General features: G+C 38.9%; 2 non-coding genes across 2 annotated transcripts; one reads left to right on the top strand and one right to left on the bottom strand.

Moving 5' to 3' along the window:
* Positions 1 to 1,110: 1,110 nt before the first annotated feature.
* LOC130983842 (small nucleolar RNA R71) lies at positions 1,111 to 1,218 on the top strand. The gene has a single exon (XR_009087814.1). It is a non-coding gene; the product is annotated as a small nucleolar RNA R71 (small nucleolar RNA).
* A 21,599-nt stretch (positions 1,219 to 22,817) lies between these two features.
* On the bottom strand, positions 22,818 to 22,925 carry LOC130984827 (small nucleolar RNA R71). Its single transcript, XR_009088734.1, has one exon. It is a non-coding gene; the product is annotated as a small nucleolar RNA R71 (small nucleolar RNA).
* Positions 22,926 to 25,563: the final 2,638 nt, after the last annotated feature.

Here is a 25,563-nt window from a genome sequence, read left to right as displayed (position 1 = left end):
TGTCTCTTTTGAGGTAATTTTTGCCTAGACAAGTCATCCAATTCTTTGGTGAGCAAAGGGGGTTCATCCTCCCAAGTCTCATTACCAAATAACTTGTCATTTAGCTTCATGATTGCTCCAAGGTATTTAGCAACTTGCTCTTCAGTGACATCTTCATCCTCTTCAGAGGAAGAATATTCATCAGAGCTCATGAATGGCAGAAGTAAATCCAATGGAATCTCTATGGTCTCATTCTGACCCTCAGATTCCCATGGTTCCTCATTAGGGAACTCATTGGAGGCCAGTGGACGTCCATTGAGGTCTTCCTCAGTGGCGATCACTACCTCTTCCTCCTCTCCAAATTCGGCCATGTTGATGGCCTTGCACTCTCCTTTTGGATTTTCTTCTGTATTGATTGGAAGAGTACTAGGAGGGAGTTCAGTAATTTTCTTGCTCAGCTGTCCTACTTGTGCCTCCAAGTTTCTAATGGAGGACCTTGTTTCAGTCATAAAACTTTGAGTGGTTTTGATTAGATCAGAGACCATGGTTGCTAAGTCAGAGTGGCTCTGCTTAGAATTCTCTGTCTGTTGCTGAGAAGATGATGGAAAAGGCTTGCCATTGCTAAACCTGTTTCTTCCACAATTATTGTGTTTGAAACCTTGTTGAGGTCTCTGTTGATCCTTCCATGAGAGATTTGGATGATTTCTCCATGAAGGATTATAGGTGTTTCCATAGGGTTCTCCCATGTAATTCACCTCTTCCATTGAAGGGTTCTCAGGATCATAAGCTTCTTCTTCAGATGAAGCGTCCTTAGTATTGCCTGGTGTTGCTTGCATTCCAGAAAGACTTTGAGAGATCATATTGACTTGCTGAGTCAATATTTTATTCTGAGCCAATATGGCATTCAGAGTATCAATCTCAAGAACTCCTTTCTTCTGGTTTGTCCCATTGTTCACAGGATTCCTTTCAGAAGTGTACATGAATTGGTTATTTGCAACCATTTTAATTAGTTCTTGAGCTTCTGCAGGCGTCTTCTTCAGATGAAGAGATCCTCCAGTAGAACTTATCCAAAAACATCTTGGACAGTTCAGATAGACCATCATAGAAGATACCTATGATGCTCCATTCAGAAAGCATGTCAGAAGGACACTTTCTGATCAATTGTTTGTATCTTTCCCAAGCTTCATAGAGGGATTCACCTTCCTTCTGTCTGAAGGTTTGGACTTCCACTCTAAGCTTTCTCAATTTTTGAGGTGGAAAGAACTTTGCCAAGAAGGCATTGACTAGCTTTTCCCAAGAGTTCAGGCTTTCTTTAGGTTGTGAGTCCAACCATATCCTAGCTCTGTCTCTTATAGCAAAAGGGAATAGCATAAGTGTGTAGACTTCAGGGTCAACCCCATTGGTCTTGACAGTGTCACAGATTTGCAAGAATTCAGCTAAAAACTGATGAGGATCTTCCAATGGAAGTCCATGGAACTTGCAATTCTGTTGCATTAGAAAAACTAATTGAGGCTTAAACTCAAAGTTGTTTGCTCCAATGGCAGGGATAGAGATGCTTCTCCCATAGAAGTCGGGAGTAGGTGTAGTAAAGTCACCCAGCACCTTCCTTGCATTGTTGGCATTGTTGTTGTTTTCGGCTGTCATGTCTTCTTCTTGTTTGAAGATTTCTGTTAGGTCCTCTACAGAGAGTTGTGCCTTAGCTTCTCTTAGCTTTCGCTTCAAGGTCCTTTCAGGTTCAGGGTCAGCCTCAACAAGAATGCTTTTGTCTTTGCTCCTGCTCATATGAAAGAAAAGAAAACAAGAAAATATGGAATCCTCTATGTCACAGTATAGAGATTCCTTGAGGTGTCAGAGGAAAAGAAAAATAGAAGGAAGATGTAGAAGAATTCGAACTTATCAAGAAAGATGGAGTTCGAATTGTGTATTAGGGAGGAGTGTTAGTCCATAAATAGAAGGATGTGAGAAGAGGGGAAGAATTTTTCGAAAATAAAGTAAAAGATTTTTTTTTAAATATTTTGAAAAATTGATTGATGATTTTCGAAAACTAAGAGTGGGAAAGAAATCAAGTGATTTTTGAAAAAGATTTGAATTTAGAAATAAAAAAGATGTGATTGAAAACTATTTTGAAAAAAATGTGAGAAAAATATATGATTGAAAAGATATAGTTTTAAAAAGATATGGTTGAGAAGATATGATTTGAAAAACAATTTAAAAAGATATGATTCAGACATTAAACCTCTCTCAACAGAAAAGGCAACATACTTGAAATGTTGAATCAAATCATTAATTGTTAGCAAGTATTTTTGAAAATAGAAAGAAATTGATTTTGAAAACATATGATTGAAAAGATATGATTTGAAAAAGATTTGATTTTGAAAACTTTTGAAAACTTGAAAAAAATTAGAGTTAAAAACAAAATCTTCCCTCTTGTGCCATCCTGCGTTAAACACCCAAAATGGTATCCATTCTGGCGTTTAACGCCCAAAGCTCTACCCTTTTGGGCATTAAACGCCCAACCAGGCACCCTGGCTGGCGTTAAACGCCAGTTTTCCTTCCTCACTGGGCGTTTTGAACGCCCAGCTTTTTCTGTGTAATTCCTCTGCTGAATGTTCTGAATCTTCAATTCTCTGTATTATTGACTTGAAAAGACACAAATTAAAAATTTTTTTGGATTTTTAATAATGAGGAATAATCAAAATGCAACTAAAATCAAATAACAATGCATGCAAGACACCAAACTTAGAAGTTTGTATACTATTGACACTAACAAAATGAGAATGCATAAGAGAAACAACAAAACACTCAAGTCAAGAGAGTTTAAAGATCAGAGTAAGGAAATCATCAAGAACAACTTGAAGATCAATTAAGACACATGAATGAATGCAAGAAGAATAGGAACATGCAATTGACACCAAACTTAAAATGAGACACTAGACTCAACAAGAAAGATACAATATTTTTAGTTTTTTTATGATTTTGTAATTTTTTTTGGATTTTTTCGAAAATTGAAAGAAAATAAGGATATCAAAATTCTTAATGAGAATTCCAGAAATCATGCAATGTTAGTCTAAAGCTTTAGTCTAAAGGAATTAGACATGGCTAGCCAAGCTTCAGCAGGACATTGCATTCAAGAGCTATATTGATGAGAATCAATCAGCTTTGGTGATGATAAGAACATTACCTTGAAACACTAGAATTCATTCTTAAGAACTCTGAAGAAAAATACCTAATCTAAGCAACAAGATGAACCGTCAGTTGTCCAAACTCAAAGAATCCCCGGCAACGGCGCCAAAAACTTGGTGCACGAAATTGTGATCATCAATGGCGCCATCAACATGGTACGCTCAATTGCAATCTCAACTCTTTATCACAACTTCGCACAACTAACCAGCAAGTGCACTGGGTCGTCCAAGTAATAAACCTTACGCGAGTAAGGGTCGATCCCACGGAGATTGTTGGTATGAAGCAAGCTATGGTCATCTTGTAAATCTCAGTCAGGCAAATTCAAATGGTTATGGATGATATATGAATAAAGCATAAAATAAAGATACAGATACTTATGTAATTTATTGGTGAGAATTTCAGATAAGCGTATGGAGATGCTTTGTCCCTTCCGTCTCTTTGCTTTCCTACTGTATTCATCCAATCCTTCTTACTCCTTTCCATGGAAAGCTGTATGTTGGGCATCACCGTTGTCAGTGGCTACAATCCCGTCCTCTCAGTGAAAATGTTCAACGCACCCTGTCACGGCACGGCTAATCATCTGTCGGTTCTCAATCAGGTTGGAATAGAATCCATTGATTCTTTTGCGTCTGTCACTGACGCCCAGCCTTCAGGAGTTTGAAGCTCGTCACAGTCATTCAATCATTGAATCCTACTCAGAATACCATAGACAAGGTTTAGACCTTCCGGATTCTCTTGAATGCCGCCATCAATTCTAGCTTATACCACGAAGATTCTGATTAAGGAATCCAAGAGATAAACATTCAAGCCTTGTTTGCTTGTAGAACGGGAGTGGTTGTCAGGCACGCGTTCATAAGTGAAAATGATGATGAGCGTCACATAATCATCACATTCATCATGTTCTTGGGTACGAATGAATATCTTAGAATAAGAACAAGCTGAATTGAATAAAAGAACAATAGTAATTGTATTAATACTCGAGGTACAGTAGAGCTCCACACCTTAATCTATGGTGTGTAGAAACTCCACCATTGAAAATATATAAGAACAAAAGTGATCATTGGCTTCAGCCCCAGAGAGGGAACTAGAAGAACCCAGATGAAAATACAATAGTAAAAGGTCCTATTTGTAGAGAACCAGTAGCCTAGGGTTTACAAAAATGAGTAAATGACATAAAAATCCACTTCCGGGCCCACTTGGTGTGTGCTTGGGCTGAGCATTGAAGCATTTTCGTGTAGAGACTTTTCTTGGAGTTAAACGCCAGCTTTTGTGCCAGTTTGGGCGTTTAACTCCCATTCTTGTGCCAATTCCGGCATTTAACGCCGGGCAGTTTTGAGCTGATTTGGAACGCCGGTTTGGGCCATCAAATCTCGGGCAAAGTATGGACTATTATACATTGCTGGAAAGCCCAGGATGTCTACTTTCCAACGCCGTTGAGAGCACACCAATTGGGCTTCTGCAGCTGCAGAAAATCCCCTTCGAGTGCAGGGAGGTCAGAATCCAACAGCATCTGCAGTCCTTTTCAGTCTCTGAATCAGATTTTTGCTCAGGTCCCTCAATTCCAACCAAAAAATACCTGAAATCACAGAAAAACACGCAAAAACACACAAAAAGCGTATAAATTATCCGCTCATCAAGGAGCTTCCTGTTATGGCGGCTTGTGCTTGAACTCATCCAGAAATCTCCACCAATGTTTGGAGTTCCAGTAGCCTCCGGGGTCCCAAACTAGGCATGTAAAGCTTCTGAGCAGCTTCAAATAGATTTTCAGGCTCCCGGGGTGATGAATATCAGAATATATTCCAGGATCCCAAACTTTGGTTCCAAATCCGCTTTCGTTTTGATCTATACTTTTCCATCTGGGCGGTTTGGAAATTAGATTCTCACCAAGATGACCAAACGTTTTTCGAGATCCATTCGATTGAACATGATACCAATCCGTGCACTTCGAGTTGAAGTGTGGAACCTTATTGAACCTTGTACAAAAGCTCTGAGTGCGAACTATTTCCCTCTTACTCTTAAAGCCGCAGAGAGCTCTAAGCTGGCCATCTGTTTCGAGCAAACCATATTTAAGTGAAAAAATAAAGCTAAGAGTTAAGGATTGTACCCACTTAAAGCTTGTATTGGGTGGTAGTGGCCTTGGGATAGGTGGTTCCAGTGATTCTGTAAGTTTTACTCCTTTGTGGTCTTCAGTGAATTCCTCCACTTCCTTGCAAACCTTCTCCATTCCAGCCATGTCCTGGTCAAAGTCTTCCATATCTTCCTCATCACTCGAGTCATAATTAGGAGGTTGAGAAAAGTCGACCTCTGCATCATCTTCGTATTCACTTGGGGAAGATTCTTCTGTCTCAAAGAATTCACTCGCGGCTGCAAGTTCATCACTAGAAGGACTTGACTGGTGACTATCATCATCAAAAAAACATGCGTCTTGAGTTACTCCGTCCAGTTCTTCATATGATATCCGCATTGGAGGTTGTGCAACATCCTCTTTAGCATCAATTGTAACATCCATGACGGAGTTCTCCACAACTCTGGATTCAGGTGGCAGTTCGGCATCTCCTAAATCTTCAACCAACTCTTCTTCTTCTGCAATGACAGCGCCCTCTACTTGTTCCAGTACGAAGTTATGCTCTATGCTGTCCACTGGAGTCTCTAGTGTCTTCTTCGTGCTGCGTTCTTCATTAATTTCTCCACATGAAGCCATGGGAGTCTGTTGAGTGTCTGAATGTCTGGAAGATAATTGCTTTTTCGCTTGCTCCAGTTGATGAAGGGTTGCATTAAATTGTTTTACTGATTCTTTGAGGCAAACCTGTGATTCTGGGCTTGATGGATATGGACATGGTTTATAGGGGAATGGTGGTTCTTGGGAGTAATTGGATTGGCGTTGGGGTGGATAAGGATCATGTGGTAGTGAATGGTGAAAAGAAACTTGTGAGTGTGGTGGTTCAAAGTTATGTCGAGAGGATGGTCTTTGAGCACAAGGTGGGGCTTGTCGGTAGCTACTAGGCGGCCCACCAAATCTTTCAGCTGGGTATGCATTGTAGAATGGTCGTTGTCCATGATATCTCGGAGGGTGTTGTTGCCTAAAGGGTTGATTAGATCCTCTTGGCTCCATCCATCCTTGATTGGTCTGACCTTGATGCATATTCCTGCTATAGTTTCTATTTCCTTCAATAAAGTTAGAACCAAACTCAAAGCGAGAGGTGTGAGAATTCATATTAGTTATCAGAAATAAGGGGGAAAAAGGAGAAAACAAATAAACAAGTAAAAGAAAAAAATATTTTTTTCTTTTTGAAAAATATTTACAATAACCAATAATAAGGCACACGTTTGCAATTCCCCGGCAACGGCGCCATTTTGGAGAGAGGATTTTTGCGTGATCTAGAATTCAGAATGAATTCCCGTTGCAAGTATAGCTTCTAAACCAACAAAAGTCCTTTCATACAAACGATTTGGTTGTCACAAGTAACAAACCCCTTTTTGAAATTGATAACCGAGTATTCAAACCTCGGGTCGTCTTCTCAAGGAATTGCAGGGAGGTATGTTCTTATTATTGGTTATGAGTTTGTAAATTGGGGTTCTGGAGTTTGGGCAATGGGCACAGGTATATTTTCAAAGCAATAAAAATAAATAAATAACTGTAAAATAAACTCTTGGCAAGGTATAAGAACTGGAAGTCCTATCCTAGTTATCCTTATCAATTGTGACGAGAATTGGATTTTTCTCCCACTTCGTTAACCTCTAACTATGAAGGTAAGTTAAGTGGATGAATTAATTTTGATTCCTCAGGTCCTAGTCTTTCCTTGGGAAAGGCTAGAGTTGTTGGAACTTGAATTAATGAAATGAAGAAATCCAATTTTCAATCAACAATGAGTTTAATAACTCTAGAGTCACCAATTAATCAACCAAAGCCAAGAATGTAGAAAGCTAAATTAAAATCATAAATATCTGGAATACCTCAAATTCATTCAAAGCAGTAAAATCTAACATGGAAAATATTCATAAGCCAATTGAGCAACATAAATCAAACATAAATAAAAGCATTAAAATATATCAAAGTAGAAGAGAAATTAAAATAAAGGAATATTGAACCTGATATGAAGAGCTAAATTAAATCTTTAGTTTCTAAAAATCCTAATTTCTAAATTCTAAGAGAGAGGAGAGAACCTCTCTCTCTAAAAACTACATCTAATCCTAAAATTATGAATTATGAGAGCCTCCTCATGAATGGATGCATTCCCCCATTTTATAGCCTCTAATCTGTATTCTCTGGGCCGAAAATTGGGTCAGAAACAGCCCAGAAGTCACTTCCAGTGCTTTCTGGTTCGTACAGGTCGCGGCCAAGTGACGCGGAGGCGTCGCCCATGCGGCCGCGCGGATTGAAGTTCGCAGATGCGAAGCGTCTGCATGAATCACGCGTTCGTGTTGCCTAGCGTCAGGGCAACTATGGTATATTATATATCAAATCGAAGCCCCAGACGTTAGCTTTCCAACGCAACTAAAACCGCATCGTTTGGACCTCTGTAGCTAAAGTTATAGCCTTTTGAGTGCGAAGAGGTCAGGCTGGATAGCTTAGCAGTTTCTCCAACTTCTTGTATTCCTTCCATTTTTGCATTCTTCCTTTCCATCCTCTGAGCCATTCCTGCCCTATAATATCTGAAAACACTTAACACACATATCAGGGCATCTAATGGTAATAAGAGAGGATTAAACATAGGGAACTTAAGGCCAAAGAAGCATGTTTTCAATCAAAGCACATAATTAGGAAGGCAAATGTAAAACCATGCAAATAGTATGAATAAGTGGGTAAAGAGTTGATAAAATCCACTCAATTAAGCACAAGATAGACCATAAAATAGTAGTTTATCACGCGTATGCGTGACTTGCGAGGAAGACCAGCGACGCGTCCGCGTGACTGACGCGTACACGTGACATGCGCCACGTGCAGAAAATGCAGAAAACGCTGAGGGGTGATTTCTGGGCCCCATTTTAGCAACCAAGTTAGGCGCAGATCCAGTGAAGCCAAGTGGTCCCCACGCTACAAGACGCGGAGCTGTTAATTAATTCGCATTTAAATTCAAATCTTATCTTTTAGGGAAAGATATTATTTTTAATTTTAGATAATTAGATTTTAAAATTATTAGGATTAGTTATAAATAGGAATCTACATGCCATTAGATAAGAACTCTGTAGATTCAGATCAGAAACAGTTTACCTAAATCCTTGTTTTCTATTCTGAGCCATGAGCAACTAATCCTCCACTGTTAAGGTTATGAGCTCTATCTATTTGTAATGGATTAATTCGTTTGATCTTTCTAATTTATTCATGTTTTGATTTATATTTCAATAATTGTTTTCGCTCTTAATTTTATGAATATTGGGTGGAATGGAAGTATGACCCATGTTCTAATTGAGTTCTTGTAAAACTTGGAAAAGCTCTTTACTTGAACAACAGCTTGGAAACATATTATACTGAATTTTTAATTGTTTGTATTTAATGGGATACGTAACATATAATCCCTTTATTTGTGGATAATTAGGATTCTTTTGGCATATAAACTAGAAATTGATCATCACCCCCTAATTGGAATTAATTGACCAAGGAATTGGCAGTTAATGAATTTTAGAGGAGACTATCAAGGTCTAAGGAATTAGGGTCTAGTCACATATAGTTTGCGATGAAATTATATCTTGTATGATTAAATTAGTTAGTAATAAAAGTTAATCTGAAAAATAGATAACTCTAAAACCTTAACTGTTTTCTCAATATTTTATTCCCAACTTATTTATTTGCCTACCCTTTTGATATTCTGAGTTCGAACTTAAACCATTTGAACATCTTAAAACCAATTTTTGCTTGCCTAACTAATCCTATCAAACGCTATTGTTGCTTGATCCATCAATCCTCGTGGGATCGACCCTTACTCACGTAAGGTATTACTTGGTATTACCCGGTGTAATTGCCGGTTAGTAGTGTGGGTTGTAAATACCGCATCAAGTTTTTGGTGCCGTTGCCGGGGATTGATTGTGATTGACAACTATTAGTTGTTTGATTGCTTAGATTAGGCGTTTTTGTTTTAATTTTATTTAAAAATTTTGCTTTAAATTATTTGAAAAAAAAATTTAATTTTCATTCTCTTGAATTCACTATTTATTTATTATTATTTTTTCTTTCTTTCTTTCCGGATTTTGCTTTAAAATTTTTTTTCTTACGTTAATTTTTCTTTTTTTCTTTTTTTTCCTTTCTTTACGTTAATTTTTTTCCTTTTTTCCTTTCGTTTACTTTCTTTCCCCCTCCCCTGCTTCGTTTTAATTTTCTTTCCTTTATTACTTTATTTTAAAAAAAATTTAAATTTTAAATTTTTAAAAAAAAAATTAAAATAGCACCAATATTTTTTTTATTTTTCTGAAATTAAGTTTGGTGTTATCTATTCATTATTTCTTTTCTATTTAGTATTTTTTTTACACAGGTTACCTCACTGGAAATTCTCTACACTCTGACGTAGAGATTCCCATCTTTTCTTGTTTTCTGTTTGTTTATGCGCAGGAACAGAGACAAAGAACATCTCTTAGACTTTGATCCTGAACCTAAAAGGACTTTCAGGCGACGTTTACAACAGGCAAGATTGTACAAGGCTGCAGAATCCACTATGGATGCTAACAATGCTGATAATACAAATATGACAAATCCTAATGTGAATGAGCAACAAGGGAGAGTACTTGGCTCTTACTCTTCTCCTACTGCAGATCTTTATGGAAAAAGCATCGTGGTGCCTCCTATTGCTGCAAACAACTTTGAGTTGAAGCCTCAACTGGTCACCCTGGTGCAACAAAACTGGCAGTATCATGGTCTTCCCCGCGAAGACCCAAATCAATTCATTTCAAGTTTCCTACAGATTTCTGATACTGTGAAGACAAACGGAGTGAACCCAGATGTGTACAAACTAATGCTCTTCCCGTTTGCTCTGAGGGATGGAGCAAAACTATGGCTAGATTCGCAACGCAAGGACAGTTTGGATACTTGGAACAAGGTGGTTACTAAGTTTCTCACAAAATTTTTCCCACCAAAGAAGTTGACTAAGCTTAGGATGGAGGTTCAAACAGACATGTTCTCCAAATGGACACAAATAGACATATTTTATGAAGGCTTGGGTGAAATGTCCAAAATGTGCTTAGATAATTCTGCAGGAGGTTCATTGCACAAGAAGAAGACACTGGAGGAGACTATTGAGCTAATTGAATTGGTTGCAAGTAACCAATATTTATACTCCTCTAATAGGACCCCTGTAAATTCTGAAACCCCTCAGAAGAGAGGCGTGTTGGAAGTAGATGCTATTAATGCTCTTCTTGCTCAGAACAAGCTGATGTCTCAGCAAATAAATTTACTTACTCAACAGATGGGTGGCATGCAAGTCTCAGCTATCAACGCCCAAAATCCACCACATGAAGTCTCCTATGACATGGCAGGTAACTTTATGCAAAATGATAATTATAATTATACTCAACCCTCTTTTGAACAGGTGAATTACATGGGGAGTGGTCCTAGGAATCCCAACAATGATCCATATTCTAAGACATGCAACCAGGGATGGAGGAATCACCCAAATTTTGGGTGGAGGGATCAACCTCAAAGACCTCAGAACTTCAACAATAATTCTCAGGGCTATTTCCAATAAGATAATAATTTGGAAGCAATATTGACAGGTTTTAGACAGGAAACCAGAGCATCCATCAAGAACCTGGAGATGCAAATGGGTCAAATAGCCACCAGAGTTAATGAAATTGATCAGAGGACCACTAATAGCCTTCCTAGTAACACAATTCCAAATCCAAGAGAGGAATGTAAGGCTATCTCTGTGATAAGTGAAAAAGTGGCAAGTACGGAAGCACAAGTTATGCAGGAAACCAGAGCCTCCATTAGAAATTTAGAGGTGCTAGTGGGCCAACTGAGCAAGCAAATACTTGAGAGGTCTGCAAGTACATTTCAAGTTGATATAGTGGTGAACCCAGGAGATGATTGCAAGGTTATTCAATTGAGAAGTGGTAAAGTAGCTGGCTCTGAGATCAAGGCCAATGAAGAGCTAGTTGAAAAGGAAGCTCCAAAGGAGAAAAAAGGAGAATTGGAGCACGCCCCTCCAAAGCGTGCGGACAATCCATTCCCAGACTCTCTTGACACTCATCCTACATTACCAAAGGCTCCTGAGTACAAACCTAAGATGCCATATCCTCAGAGACTTCAAAAGGAGACCAAGGACAAGCAGTTCTCAAAGTTCTTAGAAATCTTTAGAAAGTTACAAATCAATATTCCTTTTGCTGAAGTTTTGGAACAAATGCCTCTCTATGCCAAGTTCATGAAGGAACTGTTGTCAAAGAAAAGGCGTTTAAAGGGAGATGAGACAGTAGTCCTGACTAAGGAATGTAGTGCTGTCATTCAGAATAACTTGCCAAGGAAGATGACAGATCCAGGGAGCTTTCAAATTCCATGCACCATTGGGAGCACAACCTTTGAGAAAGCCCTATGTGATCTGGGGGCAAGCATAAATCTAATGCCCTTATCTGTGATGAAGAAGCTGCAAATCCAAGAGGCACAACCCACAAAAATAGCATTGCAGATAGCAGACAAATCTATGAAGCCTACATACGGATTAGTGGAAAATATCTTGGTTAAAGTGGGTAAATTCTTCCTCCCAGCAGACTTTGTGATTCTTGACACGGGAGAGGATGAGAATGCCTTTATAATTCTAGGAAGACCGTTCCTAGCCACTGGAAAAGCTATGATTGATGTAGAAGTGGGTGAATTAGTGCTTAGAGTGCATAATGAGCAACTGGTCTTTCATGTCTTCAAAGATATACATCCAACAGGTGAAGAAAAGAGGTGCATGCAAGCTGAGCTTATTGATCCAAATCTTCAAAAACCCCCTGATGATACACAGCAGAATCTGCAGCTCAAACCTCTCTTGGCAACAATCAATAAAATTCCTCCGGACATCAAACATAAGTTTGGTGTTGGAAATACATCATCTACCAAGGAGGAGGTTCCCAAAAAGAAGAAAGTACCCAGAGGATGAGGGCATTTTGACGTTAGGATTTTAGCTAGTAAAGAATTTTATAAAAATAGTCGTGTTGTAGATATAGTTTCTAAACCAACAGAAATCCCTTCATACAAAAGTTTTGTTTGTCACTTAAGCAAACCCAATAAAATTGATAACCGAGTATTTAAACCTCGAGTCGTCTTCTCAAGGAATTGCAGGGAGGTATGTTCTTATTATTGGTTATGAGTTTGTAAATTGGGGGTTTTAAGAATGAGGGGCAATTATGATAAATGACGAATAAAATAAATAAATGACTGTAAAATAAACTATTGGCCAGGTACGAGAAATTAGAAGTCCTATCCCAGTTATCCTTATCAATTGTGATGAGAATTAAATTTTTCTCCCAGTATGTTAACTCTTAAATATGAAGGTAAGTTAAGTGGATGAATTAACTCGAATCCTCAGGTCCCAGTCTTTCCTTGGGAAAAGTTAGAGTTATTGGATCTCGAATTAATTCTTGAAGAATTCCAATTTTTAGTCAACAATGAGTTTAATAACTCAAGAGTTACCAATTAATCAACCATAGCCAAAAGGGAATAAAATCTACTTGAATGAAAATAAATCGGATAAAGCCAAAGCATCCATAACATATAAATCTGAAATACCTCAAATTATATTAAATAAAAATGTCAATTCTAACATGGACAATATCATCAGCCAATTGGGCAACATCAATCAAACATAAATTATATTAAATTCCATGCATTCGCGTCGTTCGTGCAGCTTCCAATCTGCGCGGTCGCGTCAGGCACGTGATCGCGTCACTCTGATTTCTTCCGTTTCACGCGGTCGCGTGAGCCATGCGACCGCGTGACTTCTCGCTGGTCATCTTCTAAATTCCTTGTGTTCCTTCTATTTTTGCACGCTTCCTCTTTATTCTCTAAGCCATTCCTGCCCTATGAAACCTGAAACACTTAACACACAGATCAAGGCATCGAATGATAATAGGAGAGGATTAAGATTAGCTAAATTAAGACTAAAGAAGCATTTTTTCAATTATAGAACTAAACTAGGAAGGAATTGTAAAATCTTGCAAATTATATGAATAAGTGGGTGATAAGCTTGATAAAACCACTCAATTAAATACAATATAAACCATAAAATAGTGGTTTATCAACCTCCCCACACTTGAACATTAGCATGTCCTCATGCTAAACTCAAGGAGACCAAATAAATGAGTAGGGAAAGGCAAGACTCATGCAATGCAACCTATGAATGGGAATGCAACTACATGCTAAAATGATTCTACCTACTTGGTGAAAAAGTAAATAAATCTTTCAAGAATAAATATGAACTGGATTTCACTAATTCAAATCACAAAATACAATACAAATAACTTGCAAGAAGAAGATAGCTCATGAAAGCAGGGAACATAGAATTAAGCGCTGAACCCTTACTTAGTGGTGTATATCATTCTAACTCTCAAGTGTCTAGGGTCAATTCTCTCAATTCTCTACTAATCATGCTTTCTATAGCTTGCTCTTCATCTAACAATCAACAAAAATTTAATGCACCAATATACAAATCAAGAGGTCTTTTAAGGGTTGTAATGGGGTTAGGGTCAAGGTAGGATTGTATTTGGCCAAGTGGACTAAAATCTGAATCCTTAATTAACATAAACTTTCCACCTAACTTAAGACAATCCATTTAATTAAAATGCAAAATCTAACTTCCCATTAACTATGCTTTCCACATGTTCATGCATCCTAAAATTGAGTTTAGTACATATGCATTGATACCAACACTCACTTTAGGGCATTTTGTCTCCTTTTATTAATTGCTCTTTTCTTTTTCTTTTTCACTTTTTTTTATTCATATGATTAAGGTATTGAATGCAATAATATGTGCTCAACCATTATTTTGCACATTTTCATTAAAATATACAACACCCAATTATTCAAACCAAATATTTTCAAACCCAACTTCCCCACACTTAAATCATGAGCACTTTTACTAGTCTAAGCTAACCAAGGATTCAAATTAAGGACATTATTGTTTTCCACTTAGAGTTAGTAATGAGCTAAAGTAAAGAACAAATGGGTATATTAGACTCAAATTGGTTTGCAAAGGATAATGAAAGGGTAAGGCCATATGGGTATGTAAGCTTAGTGAAACAAGGGACTCAATCATATCAGTGCATGCATGCATCAAATAATGGAAATATAGAATTAAGCAAGACAAAGATCACAATTTTAGAGAGAAAAACACATGCCAAAAATAAAATATTGGTTGGTCAAATGCAACCAATCAAATAGGCTTAAAATCTCACTGGTTTTGTGTGTTCGAGCTCTAAACTATGTTCCAAAACAATATTTCTTCATACAGATTTTTCAAAATGTTTTTAATTTAAATTAGTGAAATACTATAAAAAGTTTTCTTGAAAAAGAAAATATTACTTTAACCAAGTGGTAAAATATGCACAAAAAATAAACATGCAATCAAACATGCAAATGCAACAATGAAAAACAAGAAATTGGTGTTGAGAAGGGACTAACTAACCCGTGGAGATCGGTATCGACCTCCCCATACTTAAAGATTGCACCGTCCTCGGTGCATGCTAAGATGTGCAGGTGGACGGGTTGTTCCAACTGATGCTTCTTTCCAAAGATTGTGCAGATGGACTTGTCTTGTCTCCCCATGTAAACGTCTTCCAGTTCCCCTCCGGGTGGCTATCCTGAAAGGAAAAAAGGGAAGAAAAGTAACCCAGAAATAAAGATAAGAAAATAAATGAAATATACATGAAAGCTTCAACATGTACGTGAGAAAACAATAGAAGCCATGGCATGCCAGTGATACAAAATGTACAACAATGGGGAAGAGAATGGGTAATGAAAGACAATGTAAGTTCATGTCAATGCAAAAGAAATACAGGTATCATAAAAGATTGACATTGATAGAAAAATAGCATCACCCAACATTGTAAAACAAGTCACTGAAAATTATACCAGAAAAGATGCAACAGTTAAATAAGAAAATCAACACCAAAGGAAAAATAATAAATTTAGAAAAGAAAAGAAAAATATGCACTAAATTAAAATGCAATGAATGAAATATGCAAATAAATAAAATGAAAGATAAGAAGAATGAGAAGGGAAAGAAGTGAGTAAGAAAGGAGGGAGGGAAAAATTAGGATTGGGGAAGAAAAGATAAGATATTTGGCAAATTAGGATAAGCTGTGCGGCGCAAGCGACGCGGACGCGTGGGGCACGCGGTCGCGTGACTTGCGTTTGAGGTTAATCGACGCGGTCGCGTCGGTCACGCGGTCGCGTGACAAATTTTATGCTACTGGCGCGAGGGCAGCCTCGCGCTCGCACAACTCTCTGTTCAAAATCTTATTTTGCCAAATTTTGGGTGACGCGATCGCGTGGTCGACGCGATCGCATGAGTGGCCAATATGGGGATATGACGCGGATGCGTGAGCCATGCGTCCGCGTGGTAAGGTTGTGCTTTCAGCACCAACCCAGCACCACTCCAGCATAACTTTCGGCTATGCACCCTTTTCACGTCAATTTTTATGGCACACGACCGCGTGGGTGACGCGGTCGCGTGGGAGGCCAAAGTTCCCACATGACGCGGTCGCATGAGCGACGCAGTCGCGTGGGGTCAAGTTATGCTAAAGGCGCGCCTCCAGCCACGCTTTTGCGTGACTCTCTGTTCAATTATTTTCTCCCCAACGCACTAGTGACGCGGACGCGACAGCGACGCTGTCGCGTCACGTGCGATTTTTTTTTATGCAAAATGCAGAAAGCAGTATGTAGAATACAATGCTTAATGTGAATGCTATGCATGATTCCGGGTTCAATAAAATAAAATAAAACTCAAAAACAAACAAAATTAAATAAAATTAAAATTGCAAAAGGAACGATCATACCATGGTGGGTTGTCTCCCACCTAGCACTTTTAGTTAAAGTCCTTAAGTTGGACATTTGGTGAGCTCCCTATTATGGTGGCTTGTGCTTGAACTCATCCAGGAATCTCCACCAATGTTTTTGATTCCAATAACCTCTGGGGTCCCAAACTAGCCGCAGAAAGCCTTCAAGTAAGTTAAAGCAAGTGACAAGGCCCCAAGAGTGGTGATTGATAGAATGGATTCCGGGGTCCCAGACCTTGCCTTTGCACCCGTCTTTTGGTTGAGCAATATTGTTCCATCCGGGTGGCAAGCAGTCTAAATTCTCACGTAAGTGGCCAAACAACTTCCTAGACCCATTCAGTTGAGCTTTACACCAACCTTTGCGTTTAAATTTTGAGCACACAACCATGTTGAACCTTGTAGGATAAATCTTATCACTGACCATCTTCTTCTTACTCTTAATGCCACAGAGAGCTCTAAGTTGACCATCCGTCTCCAGTAGCCCATATTCAAGTAGAAATAGAAAGCTAAGGGATATGAATTTTACCCACTTAAATGTTGTGAAGGATGATGGCAACTTAGGGGGAGGTGTTTTTAATGAACGTGCAAGCTCCACTCCCTTGTGCTCTTCTTCGACATCTTCCACCTCTTTGTAATCTTCTTCAATATCAACCTTTTCCTCTTGGTGAATTTCTTCCAATTCAATCTCTTCTTTATTGTTCACCAAGGGCATGGGATGTTGTGCTTCTTCTTCTTTAGTCTCCATCTCTTGATCAACCTCTTCCAAGTCTTCAACCATGACATGCCTTGGAGGTTGTACACCCTCCTCAACATTAAATTCAAACTCCTTGGAAGGAGGCTTTATGAATGGACTTTCTAATGGAGGTTCAGCATCTCCTAAGTCTTTGAAGAGAGAAATTTTGCATGGTCTAGAATTCAGAATAAATTCCCGTTGCAAGTATAGCTTCTAAACTAACAAAAGTCCTTTCATACAAACGTTTTGGTTGTCACAAGTAACAAACCCCTTTTTAAAATTGATAACCGAGTATTTAAACCTCGGGTCGTCTTCCCAAGGAATTGCAGGGAGGTATGTTCTTATTATTGGTTATGAGTTTGTAAATTGGGGTTTTGGAGTTTGGGCAATGGGCACAAGTATATTTAAATGACAAGTAAAATAAATTAATAATAATAAAATCTCTTGGCAGGGTATGAAGAACTGGAAGTCCTATCCTAGTTATCCTTATCAATTATGATGAGAATTGGATATTTCTCCCACTTTGTTAACCTCTAACTATGAAGGTAAGTTAAGTGGATGAATTAATTCGAATCCTCAAGTCTCAGTCTTTCCTTGGGAAAAGTTGGAGTCATTGGATCTCGAATTAATTCTTGAAGAATTCCAATTTTCAATCAACAATGAGTTTGATAACTCAAGAGTCACCAATTATTTAACCAAAGCCAAAAGGGAAAATATCTAAATTAAATTAAAAGCATTCATATAAATAAAACAATCATAAACTGAAATACCTCAAATAACATTAATTAAGAAAATCAATTCAAACATAAAGAGTTCATAAATTAAATTGAGAAAATATATAAAAGGAATATTGAATCTGTGATTGAAGAAGATGAAATCCTAATCCTAATCCTAATCCTAAGAGAGATGAGAGAACCTCTCTCTCTAAAAACTACATCTAAAACTAAAATTATGAATTATGAGAGCCTGTTGAGTCTTTGCATGTTTCCTGACTTTAATCTGTGTTTCTGGGCCGAAAACTGGGTTAAAATGCGGCCCAGAATCTCTACCAGCGACTTTTGTAATTCTGCAGATCGCGCACGTCACGCGTCCGCGTCATCCACGCGATCGTGTCATTTGCGTTTTTTCCTGCCACGCGTTCGCGTCGTCCATGCTTCCGCGTCACTTGTGCTTTTCCAATCCGCGCGGTCGCGTGAGCCATGCGGCCGCGTCACTGCGATTTCTCCTCTCTCACGCGAACGCGTGAGCTATGCGGCTGCGTCACTTCTCGCTGGTTATCTCCTCAATTTCTCGTGTTCCTTCCATTTTTGATAGCTTCCTCTCCAATCTCCAACTCATTCATGCCCTATAAAGCCTGAAACACTTAACACACAGATTACGGCATCGAATGGAATAAAGGAGAATTAAAATGCATAATTAAAAGTCTCTAGGAAGCAGTTTTCAATCATGTAATAATTTCAAGAAGGAAATATAAATGCATGCTAAATTAATGAATAAGTGGGTAAGGATCATGATAAAACCACACAATTAAACACATTGTAAACCATAAAATAGTGGTTTATCAACCTCCCCACACTTAAACATTAGCATGTCCTCATGCTAAACTCAAGGAGACCAAATAAATGAGTAGGAAAAGGCAAGACTCATGCAATGCAACCTATGAATGTGAAAGCAACTACATGCTAAAATGATTCTACCTACTTGGTGAAAAGTAAATAATTCCTTCAAGAATAGATATGAACTGGATTTCACTAATTCAAATCACAAAATACAATATAAGTAACTTGCAAGAAGAATATGGCTCATGAGAGCAGGGAACATAGAATTAAGCATTGAACCCTTACTGGTAGTGTATATCACTCTAACTCTCAAGTGTCTAGGGTCAATTCTCTCAATTCTCTACTAATCTTGCTTTCTATAGCTTGCTCTTCATCTAACAATTGACAAAAATTTAATGCACCAATACACAAATCAAGAGGTCTTTTAAGGGTTGTAATGGGGTTAGGGTCAAGGTAGGATTGTATTTGGCCAAGTGGACTAAAATTTGAATCCTTAATTAATATAAACTTTCCACCTAACTCAAGACAATTCATTTAATTAAAATACAAAATCTAACTTCCCATTAACTGTGCTTTCCACATGTTCATGCATCCTAAAATTGAGTTTAGTACATATGCATTGATACCAACACTTACTTTGGGGCATTTTGTCCCCTTTTATTACTTGCTTTTTTTTCTTTTTTTTTTATTCTTCTCAATGCATATGATTAAGGTTTTGAACGCTGATGAGCGGATAATTTGTACGCTTTTTGGCATTGTTTTTAGTATGTTTTTAGTATATTTGGTTTAGTTTTTAGTATATTTTTATTAGTTTTTAGTTAAAATTCACTTTTCTGGACTTTACTATGAGTTTGTGTGTTTTTCTGTGATTTCAGGTATTTTCTGGCTGAAATTGAGGGACCTGAGCAAAAATCTGATTCAGAGACTGAAAAGGACTGCAGATGCTGTTGGATTCTGACCTCCCTGCACTCGAAGTGGATTTTCTGGAGCTACAGAAGCCTAATTGGCGCGCTCTCAACGGCGTTGGAAAGTAGACATCCTGGGCTTTCCAGCAATATATGATAGTTCATACTTTGCCCAAGATTTGATGGCCCAAACCGGCGTTCAAAGTCACCTTCAGAATTCCCAGCGTTAAACGCCGGAACTGGCACCAAAGTGGGAGTTAAACGCCCAAACTGGCACAAAAGCTGGCGTTTAACTCCAAGAAGAGTCTCTACACGAAAATGCTTCAATGCTCAGCCCAAGCACACACCAAGTGGGCCCGGAAGTGGATTTTTATGTCATTTACTCATCTTTGTAATTCTTAAGCTACTAGTTCCCTATAAATAGGACCTTTTGCTATTGTATTTGAGGTCTAGAGATCTTGGTAGCTATCTTTGTTCTTATGCTATCTTAGATCATTGGGAGGCTGGTCTCACGGCCATGCCTAGACCTTGTTCTTATGTATTTTCAACGGTGGAGTTTCTACACACCATAGATTAAGGTGTGGAGCTCTCCTGTACCTCGAGTATTAATCCAATTACTATTGTTCTTCTATTCAATTCAGCTTGTTCTTGTTCCAAGATATCACTTGTTCTTCAACTTGATGAATGTGATGATCCGTGACACTCATCATCATTCTCACCTATGAACGTGTGACTGACAACCACCTCCGTTCTACCTTAGATTGGGTGAATATCTCTTGGATTCCTGATACACGATGCATGGTTGATCGCCTGACAACCGAGCGCTCGCCTGACAACCGAGCCAGCCATTCCGTGAGATCAGAGTCTTCGTGGTATAGGCAAGAACTGATGGCGGCATTCAAGAGAATCCGGAAGGTCTAACCTTGTCTGTGGTATTCTGAGTAGGATTCAATGATTGAATGACTGTGATGTGCTTCAAACTCCTGAGGGCGGGGCGTTAGTGACAGACGCAAAAGAATCACTGGATTCTATTCCGGCCTGATCGAGAACCGACAGATGGATAGCCGTGCCGTGACAGGGTGCGTTGAACATTTCCACTGAGAGGATGGGAGGTAGCCACTGACAACGGTGAAACCCTTGCATAAGCTTGCCATGGAAAGGAGTAAGAAGGATTGGATGAAGACAGTAGGAAAGCAGAGAGACGGAAGGGACACAGCATCTTCATGCGCTTATCTGAAATTCCCACCAATGAATTACATAAGTATCTCTATCTTTATCTTTATGTTTTATTCGTATATCACCATATCCATTTGAGTTTGCCTGACTAAGATTTACAAGATGACCATAGCTTGCTTCATACCAACAATCTCCTTGGGATCGACCCTTACTCGCGTAAGGTTTATTACTTGGACGACCCAGTGCACTTGCTGGTTAGTTGTGCGAAGTTGTATTTATGCCATGGTATTGAACACCAAGTTTTTGGGGTTCATTACCGGGGATTATGAGAGTTGTGAAAAGTATTGTTCACAATTTTGAGCACCAAGTTTTTGGCGCCGTTGCCGGGGATTGTTTCGTGTATGGACAACTGACGGTTCATCTTGTTGCTTAGATTAGGTTTTTTTCAGAATTCTTAAGAATGAGTTCTAGAGTTTCATGATGATCTGTTGAAATATGGCTGGCTAAGAAGCCATGTCTAATCTTATTGGACCGAGGTTTCAACTGATCATCACAAGAGCTTGTTGATCTCTATCAATCTTGCTATTGGAGCAATGATCTGCTAAGGCTTGGCTGGCCATTGGCCATGTCTAGTGTTTTGGACCGAAGCTTTCTTTGAAAGCTTGGCTGGCTGTGAAGCCATGTCTAATTCCTGGACCGGAGTCTTAGACTAACATTGCAATGATTCCTGGAATCCAAATTAAGAATTCTGAAACCTTTATTTTCTATTTCCATATAATTTTCGAAAAATCCAAAAAAATTTCAAAATCATAAAAACCAAAAATATTTTATGTTTCTTGTTTAAGTCTAGTGTCTAATTTTAAGTTTGGTGTCTTGCATGCATTGTTTATTTGATCTTGGTTCTATTTTCAAGTCAATAGTACAGGGAAATGAAGATTTAGAACATGCAGCAGAGGAATTACACAGAAAAAGCTGGGCGTTCAAAACGCCCAGTGAAGAAGGACAGACTAGCGTTTAAACGCCAGCCAGGGTGCCTGGTTGGGCGTTTAACGCCTAAAAAGGTAGTGCATTGGGCGTTAAACGCCAGAATATGCACCATTCTGGGCGTTTAACGCCAGGATGGCACAAGGGGGAGGATTTTGTTTTCAAAATCAAATTTTTTTCAAGTTTTCAAAGTTTTTTCAAAATCAAATCTTTTTCAAATCATATCTTTTCAATCAAATGTTTTCAAAATCAATTTCTTTCCTTTTTCAAAGATACTTGCTAACAATTAATGATTTGATTGAACATTTCAAGTATGTTGCCTTTTCTGTTGAGAAAGGTTTAATGTTTGAATCATATCTTTTCTTGTTAGGCAAGTCATTAATTTTTAAAATCAAATCTTTTTAAAATTGTTTTCAAATCATATCTTCTCAATCATATCTTTTTAATCACATCTTTTTCAAAACAGTTTTTAATCATATCTTTTTGATTTCTAATTTCAAAATCTTTTTCAAAAATTACTTGATCCCTTTCTCACTCTTGATTTTCGAAAATCAAATTAAAGTTTTTCAAAATGCTTTTAAAATCTTTTTAATTAATTTTCGAAAAATTTCCTCCTCTCTTCTCACATCCTTCTATTTATGGAGCACCACTCCTCCTCAATGCACAATTCGAACTCTATCTGACTAAGTTCTAATTCTTCTCCTTCTTTCTTCTATTTTTCTTCTTCTCTGACACCTCAAGGAATCTCTATACTGTGACATAGAGGATTCCACATTTTCTTGTTCTCTTCTCTTTCATATGAGCAGGAACAAAGACAAGAGCATTCTTGTTGAAGCTGACCCTGAACCTGAAAGGACCGTGAAACGAAAGCTAAGAGAAGCTAAGGCACAACTCTCTGTAGAGGACCTAACAGAAATCTTCAAAGAAGAAGACATGGCAGCCGAAAACAACAACAATGCAAACAATGCAAGGAAGGTGCTGGGTGACTTTACTGCACCTACTCCCGACTTCTATGGGAGAACCATCTCTATCCCTGCCATTGGAGCAAACAACTTTGAGTTTAAGCCTCAATTAGTTTCTCTAATGCAACAGAATTGCAAGTTCCATGGACTTCCATTGGAAGATCCTCATCAGTTCTTAGCTGAATTCTTGCAAATCTGTGACACTGTCAAGACTAATGGGGTTAACCCTGAGGTCTATAGACTTATGCTATTCCCTTTTGCTGTAAGAGACAGAGCTAGGACATGGTTGGACTCACAACCTAAAGAAAGCCTGGACTCTTGGGAAAAGCTAGTCAATGCCTTCTTGGCAAAGTTCTTTCCACCTCAAAAATTGAGTAAGCTTAGAGTGGAAGTCCAAACCTTCAGACAGAAGGATGGAGAATCCCTCTATGAAGCTTGGGAAAGATACAAACAATTGATCAGAAAATGTCCTTCTGACATGCTTTCTGAATGGAGCATCATAGGTATTTTCTATGATGGTCTCTCTGAACTGTCCAAGATGTCTTTGGATAGCTCTGCTGGAGGATCTCTTCATCTGAAGAAGACGCCTACAGAAGCTCAAGAACTAATTGAAATGGTTGCAAATAACCAATTCATGTACACTTCTGAAAGGAATCCTGTGAACAATGGGACTATCAGAAGAAAGGAGTTCTTGAGATTGATACTCTGAATGCCATTCTGGCTCAGAACAAGATATTGACTCAACAAGTCAATTTGATTTCTCAAAGTCTGTCTGGAATGCAAAATGCACCAAGCAGTACTAAGGATGCTTCATCTGAAGAAGAAGCTTATGATCCTGAGAACCCTTCAATGGAAGAGGTGAATTACATGGGAGAACCCTATGGAAACACCTATAATTCTTCATGGAGAAATCACCCAAATCTCTCATGGAAGGATCAACAGAGACCTCAACAAGGTTTCACAACAATAATGGTGGAAGAACAGGTTTAGCAATGGCAAGCCTTTTCCATCATCTTCTCAGCAACAGACAGAGAATCCTAAGTAGAACCACTCTGACTTAGCAACCATGGTCCTCTAATCTAATCAAAACCTCAAAGTTTCATGACTGAAACAAGGTCCTCCATTAGGAATTTGGAGGCACAAGTGGGACAGCTGAGCAAGAAAATTACTGAACTCCCTCCTAGTACTCTTCCAAGCAATACAGAAGAAAATCCAAAAGGAGAGTGCAAGGCCATCAACATGGCCGAATTTGGAGAGGAAGGAGAGGAAGTGAACGCCACTGAGGAAGACCTCAATGGGCGTGCACTAGCCTCCAATGAGTTCCCTAATGAGGGACCATGGGAATCTGAGGCTCAAAATGAGACCATAGAGATTCCATTGGACTTACTTCTGCCTTTCATGAGCTCTGATGAGTATTCCTCCTCTGAAGAGGATGAGTATGTCACTGAAGAGCAAGTTGCTAAATACCTTGGAGCAATCATGAAGCTAAATGACAAGTTATTTGGAAATGAGACTTGGGAGAACGAACCTCCTTTGCTCACCAAAGAACTAGATGACTTGTTTAGGTAGAAATTACCTCAAAAGAGGCAGGACCCTGGGAAGTTCTCCATACCTTGTACCATAGGCACATTGACCTTCAAGAAGGCTCTGTGTGACTTAGGGTCAAGTGTAAACCTCATGCCTCTCTCTGTAATGGAGAAGCTAGGGATCTTTGAGGTACAAGCTGCAAGAATCTCACTAGAGATGGCAGACAATTCAAGAAAACAAGCTTATGGACTTGTAGAGGATGTTCTGGTAAAGATTGAAGACCATTACATCCCTGCTGATTTTATAGTCCTAGAGACTGGGAAGTGCATGGATGAATCTATCATCCTTGGCAGACCCTTCCTAGCCACAGCAAAGGCTGTGATTGATGTTGATGGAGGTGAATTGATCATTCAAGTGAATGAAGAATCCTTTGTGTTTAAGGCTCAAGGATATCCCTGTCACCATGGAGAGGAAGCATGAAGAGCTTCTCTCAAATCAGAGTCAAAGAGCCCCCACAGTCAAACTCTAAGTTTGGTGTTGGGAGGCCACAACCAAACTCTAAGTTTGGTGTTGAACCCCCACATTCAAACTCTAAGTTTGGTGTTGGGAGGTTCCAACATTGCTCTGAGAAAATGTGAGGCTCCATGAGAGCCCTCTGTCAAGCTACTGACATTAAAGAAGCGCTTGTTGGGAGGCAACCCAATGTCATATTTTATCTATTTTTCTTTGTTATTTTATGTTTTCTGTAGGTTGATGATCATGAGAAGTCACAAAATCAATTGAAAAAGCAAAAACAGAATGAAAAATAGGAAGAAAAACAGCACACCCTGGAGGAAGAACCTACTGGCGTTTAAACGCCAGTAAGGCTAGCAGATGGGCGTTTAACGCCCAGTCTGGCACCATTCTGGGCGTTTAACGCCAGAAAGGGGCACCAGACTGGCGTTAAACGCCAGGAAAGGGCAAGAACCTGGCGTTAAACGCCAGAAATGGGTACCAGCCCGGCATTTAACGCCAGAATTGGCTCAAAACGCATTTTTACATGCCATTTGGTGCAGGGATGACTTTTCCTTGACACCTTAGGATCTGTGGACCCCACAGGATCCCCACCTACCCCACCACTCTCTCTCTTCTTCACCAATCAAACACCTCTTCCCCAAAAACCCTTCACCTATCAAATCCCATCTTTTCTCTTCACCACTCACATCCATCCTTCATAAAACCCCACCTACCTCACCCTTCAAATTCAAACCACTTTCCCTCCAAACTCACCCTCCCATCGCCGAACCATAACCCTTCCCCACTCCTATATATACCCATCTTCACTCCTTCATTTTCACACACCCTAAACACCACTCTCCCTCTTTGGCCGAACACAAAGCCATTCCCTTCTTCCTCATTTCTTCTTCTTCTACTCTCTTTTTCTTCTTTTGCTCGAGGACGAGCAAACCTTTTAAGTTTGGTGTGGTAAAAGTAGTGCTTTTTGTTTTTCCATAACCATTTATGGCATCCAAGGCCGGAGAAACCTCTAGAAAGAGGAAAGGAAAGGCAAAAGCTTCTACCTCCGAGTCATGGGAGATGGAGAGATCATCTCAAGG

Source organism: Arachis stenosperma, chromosome 5 (genome assembly GCF_014773155.1).
Source record: "Arachis stenosperma cultivar V10309 chromosome 5, arast.V10309.gnm1.PFL2, whole genome shotgun sequence".
In the NCBI taxonomy this organism is placed as follows: domain Eukaryota; kingdom Viridiplantae; phylum Streptophyta; class Magnoliopsida; order Fabales; family Fabaceae; genus Arachis; species Arachis stenosperma.
The sequence above is the reverse complement of the archived record's forward strand: the minus strand, read 5'-3'. Positions and strand labels throughout refer to the sequence as shown.